We start from the raw sequence: 14988 nt of genomic DNA, 5'->3' as shown, positions 1-14988 counted from the left end.
ATTATTTTTAACCCTTCCATCTGTCAGCAGATATTGAGACTATCTATGATATTTATGTAATTATGCTGAGTGAATTTATGAAAAAGAACTTTTTAAATTCATTTTTTAATTTTTAATTAAATTTAATCAGGATTATGCTAAATAAACTATTTTGACTTCAAGCATGCATTTTCTTTCACTTTCAGTGTGAAATACTGATTCAAGACATTGTTTTGCTAATAAAATTTTTATGTTCAGAGATCAAGTGTGACTTTTTCCTAAGTAAAACTCTTATCTCCAGTGGTGGGATTCAAATAATTTAACAACCGGTTCTCTGCCCTAATGATTTCTTTCAACAATCAGTTCACCAAACTGCTCAGAAAGTTAACAACCGGTTCTCCCAAAGTGGTGCGAACTGGCTGAATTCCACCACTGCTTATCTCCCCAAAATATCCTATGGTGTAGCAAAACTTCCCCAATCTTGCTGCAATCTAGATACATGGACTTCCAATGCAAGTATTTTCAGTAATGATACATGGATTTTAAGGAATTACGGTATGCAGGGAAGGTTGGTATTGCAGTTTGATTTATTGACCGCAGTGACTTATTCAGGAACTAGATCATACATATATATCAGGGTATTCATTGTAGCTCTCTCCTATTCTTAGGTTGATATTTTAGTAATTTGATAACAGCTTATTAGATCAAATGACAATGCCATGGGTTGAAACTATTAAATACTGGAAGATATTTATAAATAATTCAGTCTTTATCATAAAATATTCCACAATATCATGCAAATGAACATTTTAGTAAAATCCTGAAACTTATATTTTAGAATAAATTAAATGTTAAAAAGTACTTTTATAAAAGTAAATTGTAAGTTTTAAAAAGTCACCTTGGAAAAATATTTAGAGCATGTGTTTTTGCATTTTGTTTCCTTTTCCAGGTCATTACAAGCTTTAGAAAAGTTTTACCTTTTAGCTGGTTACAGCTGTTAAATTTACATTAAGCTACTTTTGCTGGAACTATTGAACCCATATCATGTGGAATTGTACGTAAAGAAAAACTAATCATACCCCTAAGATGTATTATATTTTCTGGAATGCATATTTGACACAAATATACTTTTCTTTTCTCCATTTAGAATAAAACATTTAACATACAGTATTTATTTTTCCAGTGAAAACCTGCATTTGAGCAATAATAACTTATGACATTTCCCCCCCAAAGAAACGATAGTAGAGATGAATCATTGCAACTGTCAATGAATCTACCCTGGTATCCTGAAACTAAAATATTTTTATATCTTGGTTCCTTTAATTGTACACTGTTTCTGACATTTTAAACTACATTAAAGGCATCATCTACAAATGTATCAGATCACTCCTACTAACAGTCTTCGATTTGATAGTCCACTGAGAGAAAACTTGAGAGCATTCAATAGTGCCTCAAAATTTAAGTGCATAATGGAACCCTTAGAAGAACTTGATTTTTATCATATCAATATGGAATCTAGCATGGCTCATTAATCAAGCAAATCAAATAATAAATTATATGAAAACCTCTTAGTCTAATTCAATATGATGCAAGATTCTTTAATGACTTTGTTTTAAAGATGGACCTGTTAAGAAACTACCAACTTTCAAATCTACCATCTAAATGGCAAACTACTTGTTGAAATACTGTATATAATCGATTTAAGATTAAAGTATCAATAAGATTAAAGATTCTAATTAGATGATGGTTCCATATCATTTATAGGTTAATGTTGCTACTTTATAGTGGATCTAATGCTTTTGGAAAGTGCTGGTTTCAGTCACCGAAAGAGAATACTGGCTTCATAACTTTTTTATAGTATCTCCAAGCCATAAAGAAAGCTGGGACTTAACCGTTTTGGCTTTTTCAGCTTCTGTAGATGTCTAAGAGACTACAACCCCACTGTGACACTTTCATTTTCCATGTGGCAGCCAAAAGTTCAACAAGAAGTTGAACTTGTGAATCTCAATTCTTATGTTTCTAGGAAACCCATGTTAATGCTTGACCAGTGACCTAAAAAATTCTGAGACAGATTCTAAATTAAGCTCTACATGCAACTCCATTCTCAATTAGCAGAAAATCATTGGTGCAAAAACCTAATAGGATGGGAAAACATTTTCCCACTGGAGCTGTTCTGTCATATATGCTAACAATGAGCCATAGCCAATTTCTTGCTCTCTCTGCCTTGGGAGCTGCTGGGCAAACAATGTATTGGAAAACAGCATGGAATGGGTTGGTCCCATAAAGTAGGAATTCCCTGCTCTGGATTTTTCATTAATCAAACAAACCTGTTCAGCTGTTAAGATTAAGTACCCTTCCCTCCTCTCTCAAGTGTATTTCTAGCAGCTGATAACAACCATCTGCTCCTATGTATAAGCTTACCATTAACTTTTGTTATGTCTGAAAAGTATCCTGGCTTATTTCAATGTTAATCATAATTCTTGGTTTAGACAAAACAAACTGCAAAAACTAAGAAGTAAATGTTTTCCGAAATGGTTTGCCATTGCTTCCTTCTTAATTAAGATTGAGAGAGAATGACTGGTCGGAGGTAACCCAAGTGGCTTTGTGCCTAAGACAGGACTCCATGATAATCTTCCTTTTCCCACCAGTATTAGGACTGGGGTGCTGGGTATACATTTAGAAATATGGGTGGTTTGTCAGATATCTCAGCACTTGTATTTATTACGTTTGCTTTGCTTTACTATTTAAAGTAAATAAAATATTTTACTATTAGAATAATTAAATAATATAAAAACCAAAATTCTACATTGGATTCTAATAATTGAATAACACAAACAGAAGCAACTGATAAGCATAAGTTAAAGTATGATAGGAAAACTTTCTAGTGACACATTCTTCTCCTCCCTTCCATTTATTTCTCCAGCTGCTAGGTACAATTTAGATATATATGCTTTATATTAAACATTAAAGATTATTGCCAGTATCTATTTAAATCCTTTCATGATTTATTTTTGATCAGTGTCATAATTTTCTTCCTAAAAACCATATTTAAATGGTTTTTAAATGGTTTGCTGTATAATATGTCATTTAACAGGAGATATTTTGCTTAAATTCTTGCTTAAACCTTAAATAGATTAGACTTCTATTATTGATATATACTGACAATTTTGTCAATATTCTCCGATTTTGGTTTCCCAGTTGTATGTCCTAGAAAGTGTTCTTGGTTTGAGTAAGTGTTTTGAATTCTGTCATCATTTATTCTTCCAGCAATTTATAAATATATCTACTGTGATTAATTCCTACTTTCATTTACTGTGTTTGCTTTTTACTATATTTATCATTTGGTTTTATATTTTTATTCATGCAGAATTGTTTAAGATGGGTTTCGTATACATTTCTAAATAAGCAAATAAAGCAAAAAATGAATATTTTACCATGTAGCTGTTATTGTTGTCCTTTAATGTTAAGAACAACAGATAAATTATCCTGAATGCTTTTGCCCTACCAAGATCCATCAATTCCTACACACATTCTGCAGTACTGTTCAGCAGACAGAAGGGAATTAGTTAATGAAACCAGTCATTCAATGTTTCATTATATTGCAATATATGGATTCATGGACAGAGATTCAACTGTCTACAATCCTAGTAAGCTTGACAAGTAGCTTCAGTTCCTAAAAAAGAGGTTGCCCAAAGAAAAACACTGGGGTTGGTAGCGAAGGACCACACCAAGCCTTGATGTTTTTTCATGTATTCTGTGCACCCAAATGTGAGGGAGGGGGGGAAGGAAGGAAGGAAGGAAGGAAGGAAGGAAGGAAGGAAGGAAGGAAGGAAGGAAGGAAGGAAGGAAGGAAGGAAGGAAGGAAGGAAATACATCACTGTGGAGCAGCAATATCTTAAAAGTTTAGTCTCCAAGATAATGACTCTTATAATTGCTACCCAGCACATAGGCCAAATGATCCATTACTGGAGTTGCAACAAACACAGGTACTCAGATCTGTTACTTACATTCAAAAACTAAAGTGTTCCTAATGTAATTCAGAAGGGTGTGTTTATAAATGTTTGAAACTACTTTGAGGTTGACAGTTTCAAAATTTTTGATAAAAAAACATGTCAGTGTTTTTATATATGTCAACAAAAGAAAATCCAATTGTCTGTTTTGAGATTAATAGTGTTTTATTCTGGATTTTCTATCATTTTTTTGAGAGAGACTGGGAGTTTCAAACCAGAGTTTCAAATTTTAATTTCAATAAAGTAGGAGAGTTTGGTGCATAGTTTGGTGCAATGGATGCATTTCAAGCACACCAGTAATTTCAATGAAAAGCAAACTATTACGTTTGTGATTTGCCCTACCAGAATGTGGGCTGAGCAAATTTATACAGAGGTAGCCATATTTTATTTATTTTATTTATTTATTTCGTCAAGCATGTAATAGGTAACAGATATAAGTATAAACATAATTATGAATCCATGAAATGGATACATATAAAAGGGAATATTAGAATAGGGACGGTAAGCACGCTAGTGCACTTATGCATGCCCCATTAAAAAAAACAAAACAGCAAAACCTGACCCTCTCTGTCTGCAGAACTTTCCCATCCTGTCACACAAATGGCCTTTAAAGTTGCTTCTCATATTCTTTTGGAAAGGCATGGATCAACTCTGTAAAATTATACATGGAAAGTCCATTGTGTGTCTCAATTGCTACAACAGAGGGCAGCCATGTAAAATTCCTGGTAAGTGCTTCTTGCAGTTAGGGACACTTGGAGATGCAGTCTCTGAATTGTTCAGCCTGTACTTACATGCAAATTAGATACAGCTAGGCTTACCTGAATCCGAAGTATTTATCTGTTACCTAAACAATAATCTATTGAGATAACACTGAAGGGTTCTTCCTAACAATATATTCCAGACCAAACATACATGTTTCTCAAAATCTGATAATAAGCATCCAATAATGAGATATTACCTGAAGATAATATAATGGAAACAAAAACCACAAAAACATGACTGATAAAATCCTAAGAACAATGAACAACCACAATAAATATTTATTTCTGACTATTAAATGAATTGCACTGTGAATCTCCTTACATTCATTGAACTCAATAGGACTTAAATGAATATGATAATAATGCAATGGCTAAGGATCTTAGCTACAATTATCTTGTCAGTCCTACTGACATTAACGAAACGTGCATTGATTTTAAAATTTTTAATGTTCAGTTGCACTGACTATTCAAATATAAATTTGTATAAGGAAAGGTGATGCGTACATATATTAAATTTAATTATTAGTAAACTTAGTTTCAATAGAATATTAAATCATCCCTATCAGGATATATATATAAGGTATGAAAACTTACATATGCAAACAGAAAATAGAAAACTTTATTTCTGCATTTAATCTGCATATTTTCTATCTTAAATTAAAAGCAGGAAGTTTAAAAAGCTAAGATTTTACTATGAGTATGCTTTGAATGTGCTGGTAAAAGAAATGGTGGTAGATTTTAGGAGAAACCACCTCTTACAATAATAGACAACACAATATCAACAGTAGAGACCTTCAAGTTTCTAGGTTCTATTATATCTCAAGACTTAAAATGGACATCTAACATCCAAAACGTCGTCAAAAAAGCACAACAAAGAATGTTCTTTCTATGCCAACTCAGAAAGCTCAAACTGCCCAAGGAGCTGCTGATTCAGTTCTACAGAGGAATTATTGAGTCTGTCATCTGCACCTCTATAAGTGTCTGGTTTGGCTCTGCAACCAAACAAGACAGACACAGACTTCAGCGGATAATTAGAACAGCAGAAAAAATAATTGCTACCAACCTGCCTTCCATTGAGGACCTGTATACTGCACGAGTCAAAAAGAGGGCTGTGAAAATATCTACAGACCTCATACATCCTGGACATAAATTGTTTCAACTTCTACCCTCAAAACAACGCTATAGGGCACTGCACACCAGAACAACTAGACATAAGGATATTTTTTTCCAGAATGCCATCACTCTGCTAAACAACTAATTCCCACAATACTGTTGAATTATTTACTAAGACTATATTACTATTATTCTTCTCATCCTTCCTAGTACCTATCTCTTCCCACTTATAACTATAACCATGTTGCTTGTATCTTTACAATTTATATTGTTTTATTTGTTTCCTAGTACGATTTGATTGCTTATTAGTAACCTATGACTATCACTAAGTGTTGTACCTTTTGATTCTCGATGAATGTATTTTATTTTTCTTTATGTACACTGAGAGCATATGCACCAAAGACAAATTCCTTGTGTGTCCAATCACATTTGGCCAATAAAGAATTCTATTCTATTCTATTCTAAAAATAAATTACACTTAATATAATGCAGTGTTTAGTTTGATTAATATTAAACCCAGATGTATAAAAAGCCAAGTACAGACAGAGAAAATAATTCATTGATTTATTCAAATAATGTGGGAATTTCAAAGAAAACTTAATGGAAGAGCTTTTGTGTTTGTTTTGTATTCAAAGGGGGAAAACCTACTACTAATGCTGTTGCCATAAGCCTTAGCATTAAAGCTTCATCTTCCATCAACACACTGCATAATTAACTTATGGAATTCATGGCCACGAAATGTGGCAATCGGCCCTAAGTTGAATGCCTCTATAAATTATTCATCAAAATTATTTATTATTAATCATAATGTAATGGCTTTAAAAAAGGCATGAGAAGTTTGTGGAGAATAGACATATCAATGGCTGTTAGCCATCAAAGCAAACACAAAAGATAAAAGATGGCCACCAGATTACCAGTTGCTAAGAATAAAGAGGGGGGCAAGGTTCCCTATATATACCTACCAATAGAGACTGAATGTACTGAAATTTTCTAGTGTATGTAACTCTGGATGAAGTATCTGAGAGCTGGACTTCCACATACTGTTCCAGATACCAGCATTTCTCAGCATTCAACAGCCTGGCCAATGCTTCTGGGGTTTACAATTCAGCAATATTTATTTATTTATTTGTATATCATTATTTTAACCTTTTGTCTGAATTTTCTCAGATTTACTGGAGCCACTCAGAAGAAATATTTTTTGAAAATTACTTTCAGAGAAAGAGCAATGGATTCTAGTTCTCCAGAATTATATACAAGGAGTGCTTGCAGAGTTGAGCTGGGTTTCGTAGTTTTTAGCGGTGTTCATATTTTTGCTTTCTGTAAGACAGATTTATTCTGGACAGACAGAGAAAAATTAGATACAACAATAATCACTGTGGTTATCCCATAGCCACTGAGAGCCAAGAGATAATGCTAATGATAGAATTTCTAAGCTGAATCCTATATGGCTAAATATCTCAAACTATCTGCTATGGCCATGTCTGGTGATAAACATGAAGCAGTTAGCAAAAAATCCAAAAGTTTAAACAAGGAGATTTAAGAAAAGCTCAGAAACCTATTGTGATTTTGTTACCAAGTAGAAAAGATAATAAACAAAAACATGACAATGTATTAGCATGGCAACTGAAGTTAAAGAGAAGCTGCCAAATGCATCATCAACTTCAAAGATTGCTCCAAAAATAGTCAGAAGCAGGATAGAGAGAAGTACTACAGCACATGCTTCAGGCTTGATCTGATTCAAAATTAATCCATGTTCAGATCTAGTTTATTGACATTGATGGAGACTATAGGTTCCAAGCAAAAAGGAAAAAAAACCCTGCTTTTGGTTTTGTCTTGGATTGATATTTACACAATGATGTAAGACACTAAAATATTGTAAATATTAAAGGAGATCTTTGAAGTATGGGGCCATAAATTAGTAGCCACAATACTAAAAATTTCAGTAACAATGACTGCTTCTATGAAGAAACTATGTTTAAAGGATATTAATGAAGAAATGACGGATACAAAACAATTCTTGCTTGATGCAGAAATAGTAGAATCAGAAATATTGGATTAAAAAAGAATATATGGTTGAAAGAATTGAAATTTACATTATGTTATAACCTTAAAGAGAATTTCTCGTCATTGCATGTCACTGGAAATGGTATCTCATCATTGCATGTCACTGGAAAAATTGTCTAGAATTGTCCAGCTTCAGTTATATGCTGGAAATGTAAATTAACAAGACATTTTGTCATGCTTAGTGGATGTGTAAAAAAGCTAGAAAATGTTGGACTCAAATATAAGAATACAGAAGATTTTAAAGATTAATATACAATTAAAACCAAAAGGTTCTTTTGGGACTGATGGATAAACAGCTGGGAAAAAAACATGGAATTTTGTTTTTGTATATGACAACTACAGCAAGATTTGTTCAAAGGTGGAAAGATTCGACTTTACCGACAATGAAGGAATGGATAGTGAAGATGATGGAACTTGCTGAGATGCCAAATTCACAGCTTTAATTAGAGATAAGACATTTTCTTTTTCTTTATTTCTTCTTTCCTTTTTCCTTTTCTTTCTTATTTTTTTCCTTTTTCTTTCTTTGCACTTTTTAATACTTTAAAAAAAATTCTCTGAGTTTACTTTGTATGTTTTTATTATTGTAATTAAAAATTACTAATAAAAATTATATATTAAAAATGACTTACAAAATTATTTCAGTTCCCACAAAATTTTTATAGTTCATTCCGAAATTCTATAATAAAACTTACAATGTTCCAAATTTGTCTGAACCAGTGGTGGGATTCAGCCAGTTCTGTACGGTTTGGGTGAACAGGTAGTGGCGAATGCGGGAGGCTCCGCCCACGCACGCGGATATGATGCATGAGCACTGTGCATGCGCAAAAGGCGCGTGCTCACATTTGTGAACCGGTAGGGAAGGTAAGTGAATCCCACTTCTGGTCTGAACCCTTAAATCATTTAATATTTTCTTATTCAAAATCTATTTTAAAACCTATATTATTTTTATTATATTTTTTATACCGCCCTTCTCCTGAAGGACTCAGGGCGGTGAACAGCCATAATAAAACAATATACAAGACAAATTTAAAAACCATATTAAAATAATTCAATTTTGGCCAAATTTAAAATTCCCATTCTAAAACCCTTATAAAACCATATTAAAACCCATATTTAAAACCCAATTAAAATGATTGTCCCATCAGACCGGCTTGTTGGAATAACAGGGTCTTCAGCGCACGACGGAAGGCACGGAGGTCGGGGATCCTTCGTATATCCGGGGGCAATTCGTTCCATAGGGTGGGAGCCCCCACAGAGAAGGCTGTCCCCCTGGGAGTTGCCAGTCGACATTGTTTGGCCGACGGCACCCTGAGGAAGCCCTCTCTGTGGGAGCGTATCGGTCGGTGGGAGACAGTCAGTGGCAGCAGGTGGTCCTGTAATTATCCAGGCCCTATAGGGTTTTAAACTTACAGTTAATATTTCTTTTGATCAGAAATGAAGATAGACTCACCAGGTGACTTTTCAAACTTGTCATTCAGAAGATTCCTAATAGCTTTTAGAGGTTTAGATTAGCAATTTCCAAAAATCATTAGGAGCGAAGTTAGTATCCTTTAAAAGGCTGTGCTGTGGTTTTGAGCTTGATGATTGATCCCTTTGTGCTCCAACCCATGGGAGACCAGGATCCGCAGTCTCCTTGTGAGGAGCAGCCATCCAGAGCACATGTAAGGAAGCTCCCATTTTCTCCTTGTCCAGAAAGGTCCTGATGAAGCAGGCTGCTAACTGCCACAGTCATTGTTTTCTGTTCCCTTGGAGACGTGTTTAGCTCACAATGCTTCCATCAGAAATCCAACAACTGTATTATTTTCATGCTCAGAAGCCATTTTACTTCCCAGCCTCTTAAGGCAGGAATTTTCTCAATCTTGGGGAAGCTGTCCTTTTAACTAATGTGAGAGAAATGCTCAGGTATATAAAATGGGAATGTTTCTTAGGCTCTGAACATATCATTTCATTTACAGTTTATGGCATTTTCAAATTACTGAAAAATCTATGATGGCCATATTGGGTTGGCACCACAATGGCCATTTGAGTTACTCCCAATCCTGCTTAGTATATTATGCAAAAAAGGTATTGGTTGTCCATAACAAGTGAGGATAAATGGTAATAATAAGGAGAATAACAACTTTGTGAGACAATTTTACACAATGATGAGCTTAATTTGCCCAGACAAAAACATTTTTAAAAAAACTGATTACAAATGCTAAAACTCTACTAGTTTGCATAATAAAGATGCAATTGTATAAAAAGAATTACCTTCAGATTTCTCCAGAGAAAACTAATGTATGTTTTCAAACCATTTGGGATGCTTTTTATGAGATATAAACAATTGGCACGCCAAAAAATTGAGTTTCATCATTAGCTAACAATAAGTTATCCCTTAGAGCTTTCCAAGCATTGTGGGATTGTGCATTTAAACCCTATTAAAACAGATTTCTTACAGCCACTTGTTTTAGATGAACATCTGAAAATTTTTATCATCTTTCTAGCAAAAAAGTTTTCTACAGTACGATCATCTTCCTTATGTTCTTTTCGCAGCCAACCTCAGCAATGGAAAAATATAATAATAAAATGATAAGGTACATATTATGGAAATTGCTGAGGATAAAAGTTACTTTCAGGTTATTATTAGCTGAAGCCCAACCCTGAAATATAAACATCAAAATTCTCTAAATTTTGCTCTAGCACTAGTAAATTCATACTGGAGACCTATAATACAAGTCTATATGATCTGTCATCAGTCCTTTTATTTCCAATTGTTATGCCTGATACAGTCAACAAATATGCCCAGTTCTTCCTAAGTAAAAAAGAAATGCTCTGTTTATATTTGGTTGCTAAATCTTGAAACTTTTTTAGTGTACAAGGATATAGTAGATACCTTAAAAACGGATATAATTTCTTCAAAATTATTCTAAGTTGGATCATTACATTAGGGGGCATTTTTAAACTTCTCAGATGTATTATTGTAATTTGTTTTGTTTTTTTAATTTTAATCTATACTTTTATTTTAAATATATAATCATGGGAATTTTTTTTAAATAGGAGGAGTAAAATTTAAAAGTAATTTTAAAAAACTCAAATAAATAAAACCAAAACCTACCACTTATTCTTCGCTGGTAGAAAGCACTTTCTAAGTGCCATAGCTCCCTCTAGTAATTAAAAAAAGCTGCAGAGTGTGTTGTCCTTTCCTTAGGAAAGGTGCAGCAACTGAGCTGAACAGGTAGGCCTGGCAGTTTCTTCTGTACCTCTATAGTCATTTGACTAAAGTGTTGTCATCCCAGCCATTGTAGTTTGTCAAGCATGGTTTATGACTTAGTGTAATGCATAAACCAAGACAGTATTGGCTTGTTCAAAAAACAGTTGTAAAACAAATCTGGATTAGTGTGGTGTGTGATATCTTGAAGTAGAGATTGCTTGTGGTTCATATCTCAGCAAGCCACATGTACCATATTCCAATAAAACTCCCTCCATTCCCTTTCATGATTTTCAATCCTTCTAACTCCAGCAGGCAGCCAGACTTTGAAATGGAGATAAAATAGTAACACATTAAATTTCCCAAGAGGGATGCCATTTTTCTCTATTGCCTGCACCCCATTTCTACAGTGGTTATTAGCCATCATGATATTTATGTCAGCGCTTCAATGCTGGCATAGAGAGCAGAGGAGAGAGAGATAAGCTCTGAACTTTTGTCTGCTAAATCCCTTTGAAGTCGGGTTGTCGTGGAAATGAGGAGGGGGGGACATTCCTGGGAAATGACGAGACAAGAAGTCTGAAGAATGACTTGGAAGATAGCCAATGAGAAGCAGAGATTTGGGGATTGGAAAGGGAGGGATTGGGGGGCAAAAGGTCAGTCTTGTCCGCATCGAGTCATGATCCGGTGGCTGTGCTCAATTAAAGAAAAATTTCCTTAAAGATTGGCAGTTTGGAAATTCATTTATTTTGAGATAGCATCGATGTCTGACAATTTACTGTTCATCCTTAGCAAACTACATTAAACAAGATGTCCGTAGCAAACTCCTAAATAAATGTCTTTGTGAGTATTGAAAATGGTACTTACTAGAATACTGGAATATATTTTCGTTGCTCTCTGTTTTCATCAGGCTCTGTTTGCATGCAACTTAGCAGTGCAATGGGAATGTTGCAGCCGCCTCTCCTTATTTATGTCTGTAGCAGTGGTGTTTTCCACAAGTATTTTTGGATCCAGTTGTAGATAAAGTGATAAGTGGACAGTAGTAGTTATATTATTCCTGTATGGTAAGAACTGGTTGTTACAATAGGCTAAAATTCAAAGGTATCCACTTTTATTCATCAAGATATATTTGCCAAAAAGTAGAAATAAATAGATTTAATTAAAACTATATGATCCAAAACCATATCACTTATATATCAATTCTTAGTCCTTTATTCAAAGGAAGTTTTCATTAATGAATGCTTTTTATACAGACAATTCTTTGCCAAGAGAAAATAAGACATTTTTACACAAGATTATAGTTCCCACCAGAAAGATTCTGAAATGTCATTAACTAGTTTGATTTGGAGGGCTTTTGATGACTGATTTTCAATAGTATTATTAGAGTTGTTTTATTGAGGAGATGGATGGTATATAAATTTAATAAATAAATACATTATTATGTTGGTACGATATGCCTTTTTGGTATATGGCCTGATGATAGATAGATGATAGACAGAATAAATAAATATTCATTCACTAATACATATTCTCCATACATCCGTACAAATCAGCATTTATCAAATGAGAACATATGTGCAATGATGTTATGATATAATGACATCAAAACACGAATGCTATTACTGCATGTACTTAAAATATATACAATATATGGTAACATTTGCATGAAAATATCACATTTCCCCCTGTACCACCATCACTTGCCTTCCTTTGCAGATGTTGTTAGCATTCAGGATTGAAAGATTAGTTGGTGCATTTTTCAAACTGACCTCCATATACATTTTTAAAATAACTAAAAAAGAAGGAATGCAAAAAATATAGCTACTGTAATCCAATTTAATAAGCATTTCAAATTCTGAGAAAATATATTTATAAACATATATTATAGCTAGCAACCACCTATTTTGTGTGTGTGTGTGTGTGTGTGTGTGTGTGTGTGTGTGTGTGTTCCCCCCTTTCCCCGCCCTCTGCCCTTGCCTCCTCACATCATGTTGTTTGCGCAGCAAGCAACCAGAAGATGGCAGGACCAGCTGCACATGTGTTGGTGGGGGGCTTATTTTTCAGGGGGAGTTATTTTATTGCATGTGCTGAAAAGCCCAATTGGGCTTATTATCCCGAGAGGTTTTAGTTTCGGGGAAACACAGTACATATTCAGTATATACAGGAATAGTTGACCATTTTGTTGGCAACATGGGAATAAGGCTCTTCTGCTTCTCATATTCAATCCACACATTGATTAAATATCTGAGCAACGATTAAGGGTTGTAGTTGTTTAACTGAGAGACTTGAGCAAGGCTATTGCTCTGTCTTACTATCTCACACTGGTAATACTCTGCATCACATGGACAGTTCTTAAGATGAAAGAGCCTACATATCTGAAAGTTAAGCTCATGATTTACCCACATGTAAGCAGAGCTTTAAAAGGTTGCCACTGAAATTGCTCACCATCGCTTTTTACTTATCCTCCTGTTAATTTATAAATGCTATTTTGTACCAGGCTAACAACTTCACTACCAAGATGTGTACCCAAGAGCAGTTTTCTTTCTATGTGAAATTTATATAAGCCATATGCATGCTGACTGAAACAGGAACCCATTCTGCAGATGTGTCTTTTGAATGTCTTACTGGCAGTGTAACTTTTTTTTAACTTCTGGTAATTGCTTTAGAAGAACAAAGCTCTTTGTTTAAGGAGAGCTCAGGGAGATCATAATTGCCATAAGGTACAATTCTGTTTCCAAGTATTTCTGAATTGCTTTTCTTTCTACATTAAATATTTAACATCTAATCTTGGGCCAAACTGTAGAAACTCACTAAGGTCCATGGGTGATGACATCAGGAAGAGAATGGAGACCTGCCAGTGAAATGCTCTCTGAGATTTTTCACTATATAACCACGACCGAAAAGTGTCTGCCTTAATTCAAAATAATATCCAACATCAAGAATATGCAAGGTTGCTGAAATTGAAAAGTGTGCCATTTTCTATTTGTTCCATATGTCTGTGAAGAATTAAGTGTTCAGAAATGGGTATTAAAATACAGCCAATCCGTTTTTTTCTTGCTGAACACTGTACAACAAATATTTATTGTTCCCTCCCTCTACACTGTCTTCACCTCTTGTGGGTTTTCATGTGAAAGACATCATTCTTAGTACTTTCTTGCCAGGACTGGCTCTATCTAGAAATATCCAGCAGTGAAACTATAATTGGTACTGTAATTTTTTTTTTTAAAGCAAGCATTGACCAAAAATTTTTTGCTAGGTCAGCTAAAGGGCACCTGTTTTCTCAACTGAGATCTTAGTGATTCCAGATGCTCTGCTTAATCCAGACAGAATAAGCTATTATGTTTTCCAAATGATAGCCTAGTGTGAATTTAAATGGTACAATGAAATCAAAATCCTCATGGATTGCCATAGTTTAACACAGTTAAAACTGTGGGGTTGGATAATTTAAAATCTTACTGGCAAGCCCTTTCTTCAAGGATTCCAAGTAAAAGATACCGATCATGGTGGGTTGCCTCCAGTTCGGACTGGTTTGCAAGAACCAGTAGTAAAACCTGTGGGAGGACCCTCCCACCGCCCCGGATGTCATCATCAGCGATCTGCGCATGTGCATAAGCAAGGCAAGTGCGCAAGCAAAGCGAGTGCGAGTGTGTCAGCACTAAAATGCAGCTTGAAGTGCTGACATCGTGCATGATCCTGTTGCGAACCGGTGGTAAAGGTAAGTAGAACCCACCCCTGATACCGATGGTAGGTTGCCACTTTTTGGTGTTACCCGTCTAGATGGGGAGTTTTACTACCTTTAATGAAGTAATTAATTGTCCATTCAGCCAGATACAGAAAAAGCAGGAAATCAGTTCTGAATTTTCCAGTCTAAAGCCTA

At 34.6% G+C, this 14988-nt stretch overlaps 1 long non-coding RNA gene across 1 annotated transcript in view; it reads right to left on the bottom strand.

The window, feature by feature from the left end:
• LOC117672634 (uncharacterized) overlaps positions 1–9670 on the bottom strand; it is a 107418-nt gene extending 97748 nt beyond the window's left edge. The window contains exon 1 of the long non-coding RNA XR_009620192.2: positions 9378–9670. This is a non-coding gene — a long non-coding RNA (uncharacterized LOC117672634). The remainder of the gene's footprint in view (positions 1–9377) is intronic.
• Positions 9671–14988: the final 5318 nt, after the last annotated feature.

This window comes from Pantherophis guttatus, chromosome 3, assembly GCF_059756535.1.
Source record: "Pantherophis guttatus breed Tessera chromosome 3, ASM5975653v1, whole genome shotgun sequence".
Lineage (NCBI taxonomy): Eukaryota > Metazoa > Chordata > Lepidosauria > Squamata > Colubridae > Pantherophis > Pantherophis guttatus.
The sequence above is the reverse complement of the archived record's forward strand: the minus strand, read 5'-3'. Positions and strand labels throughout refer to the sequence as shown.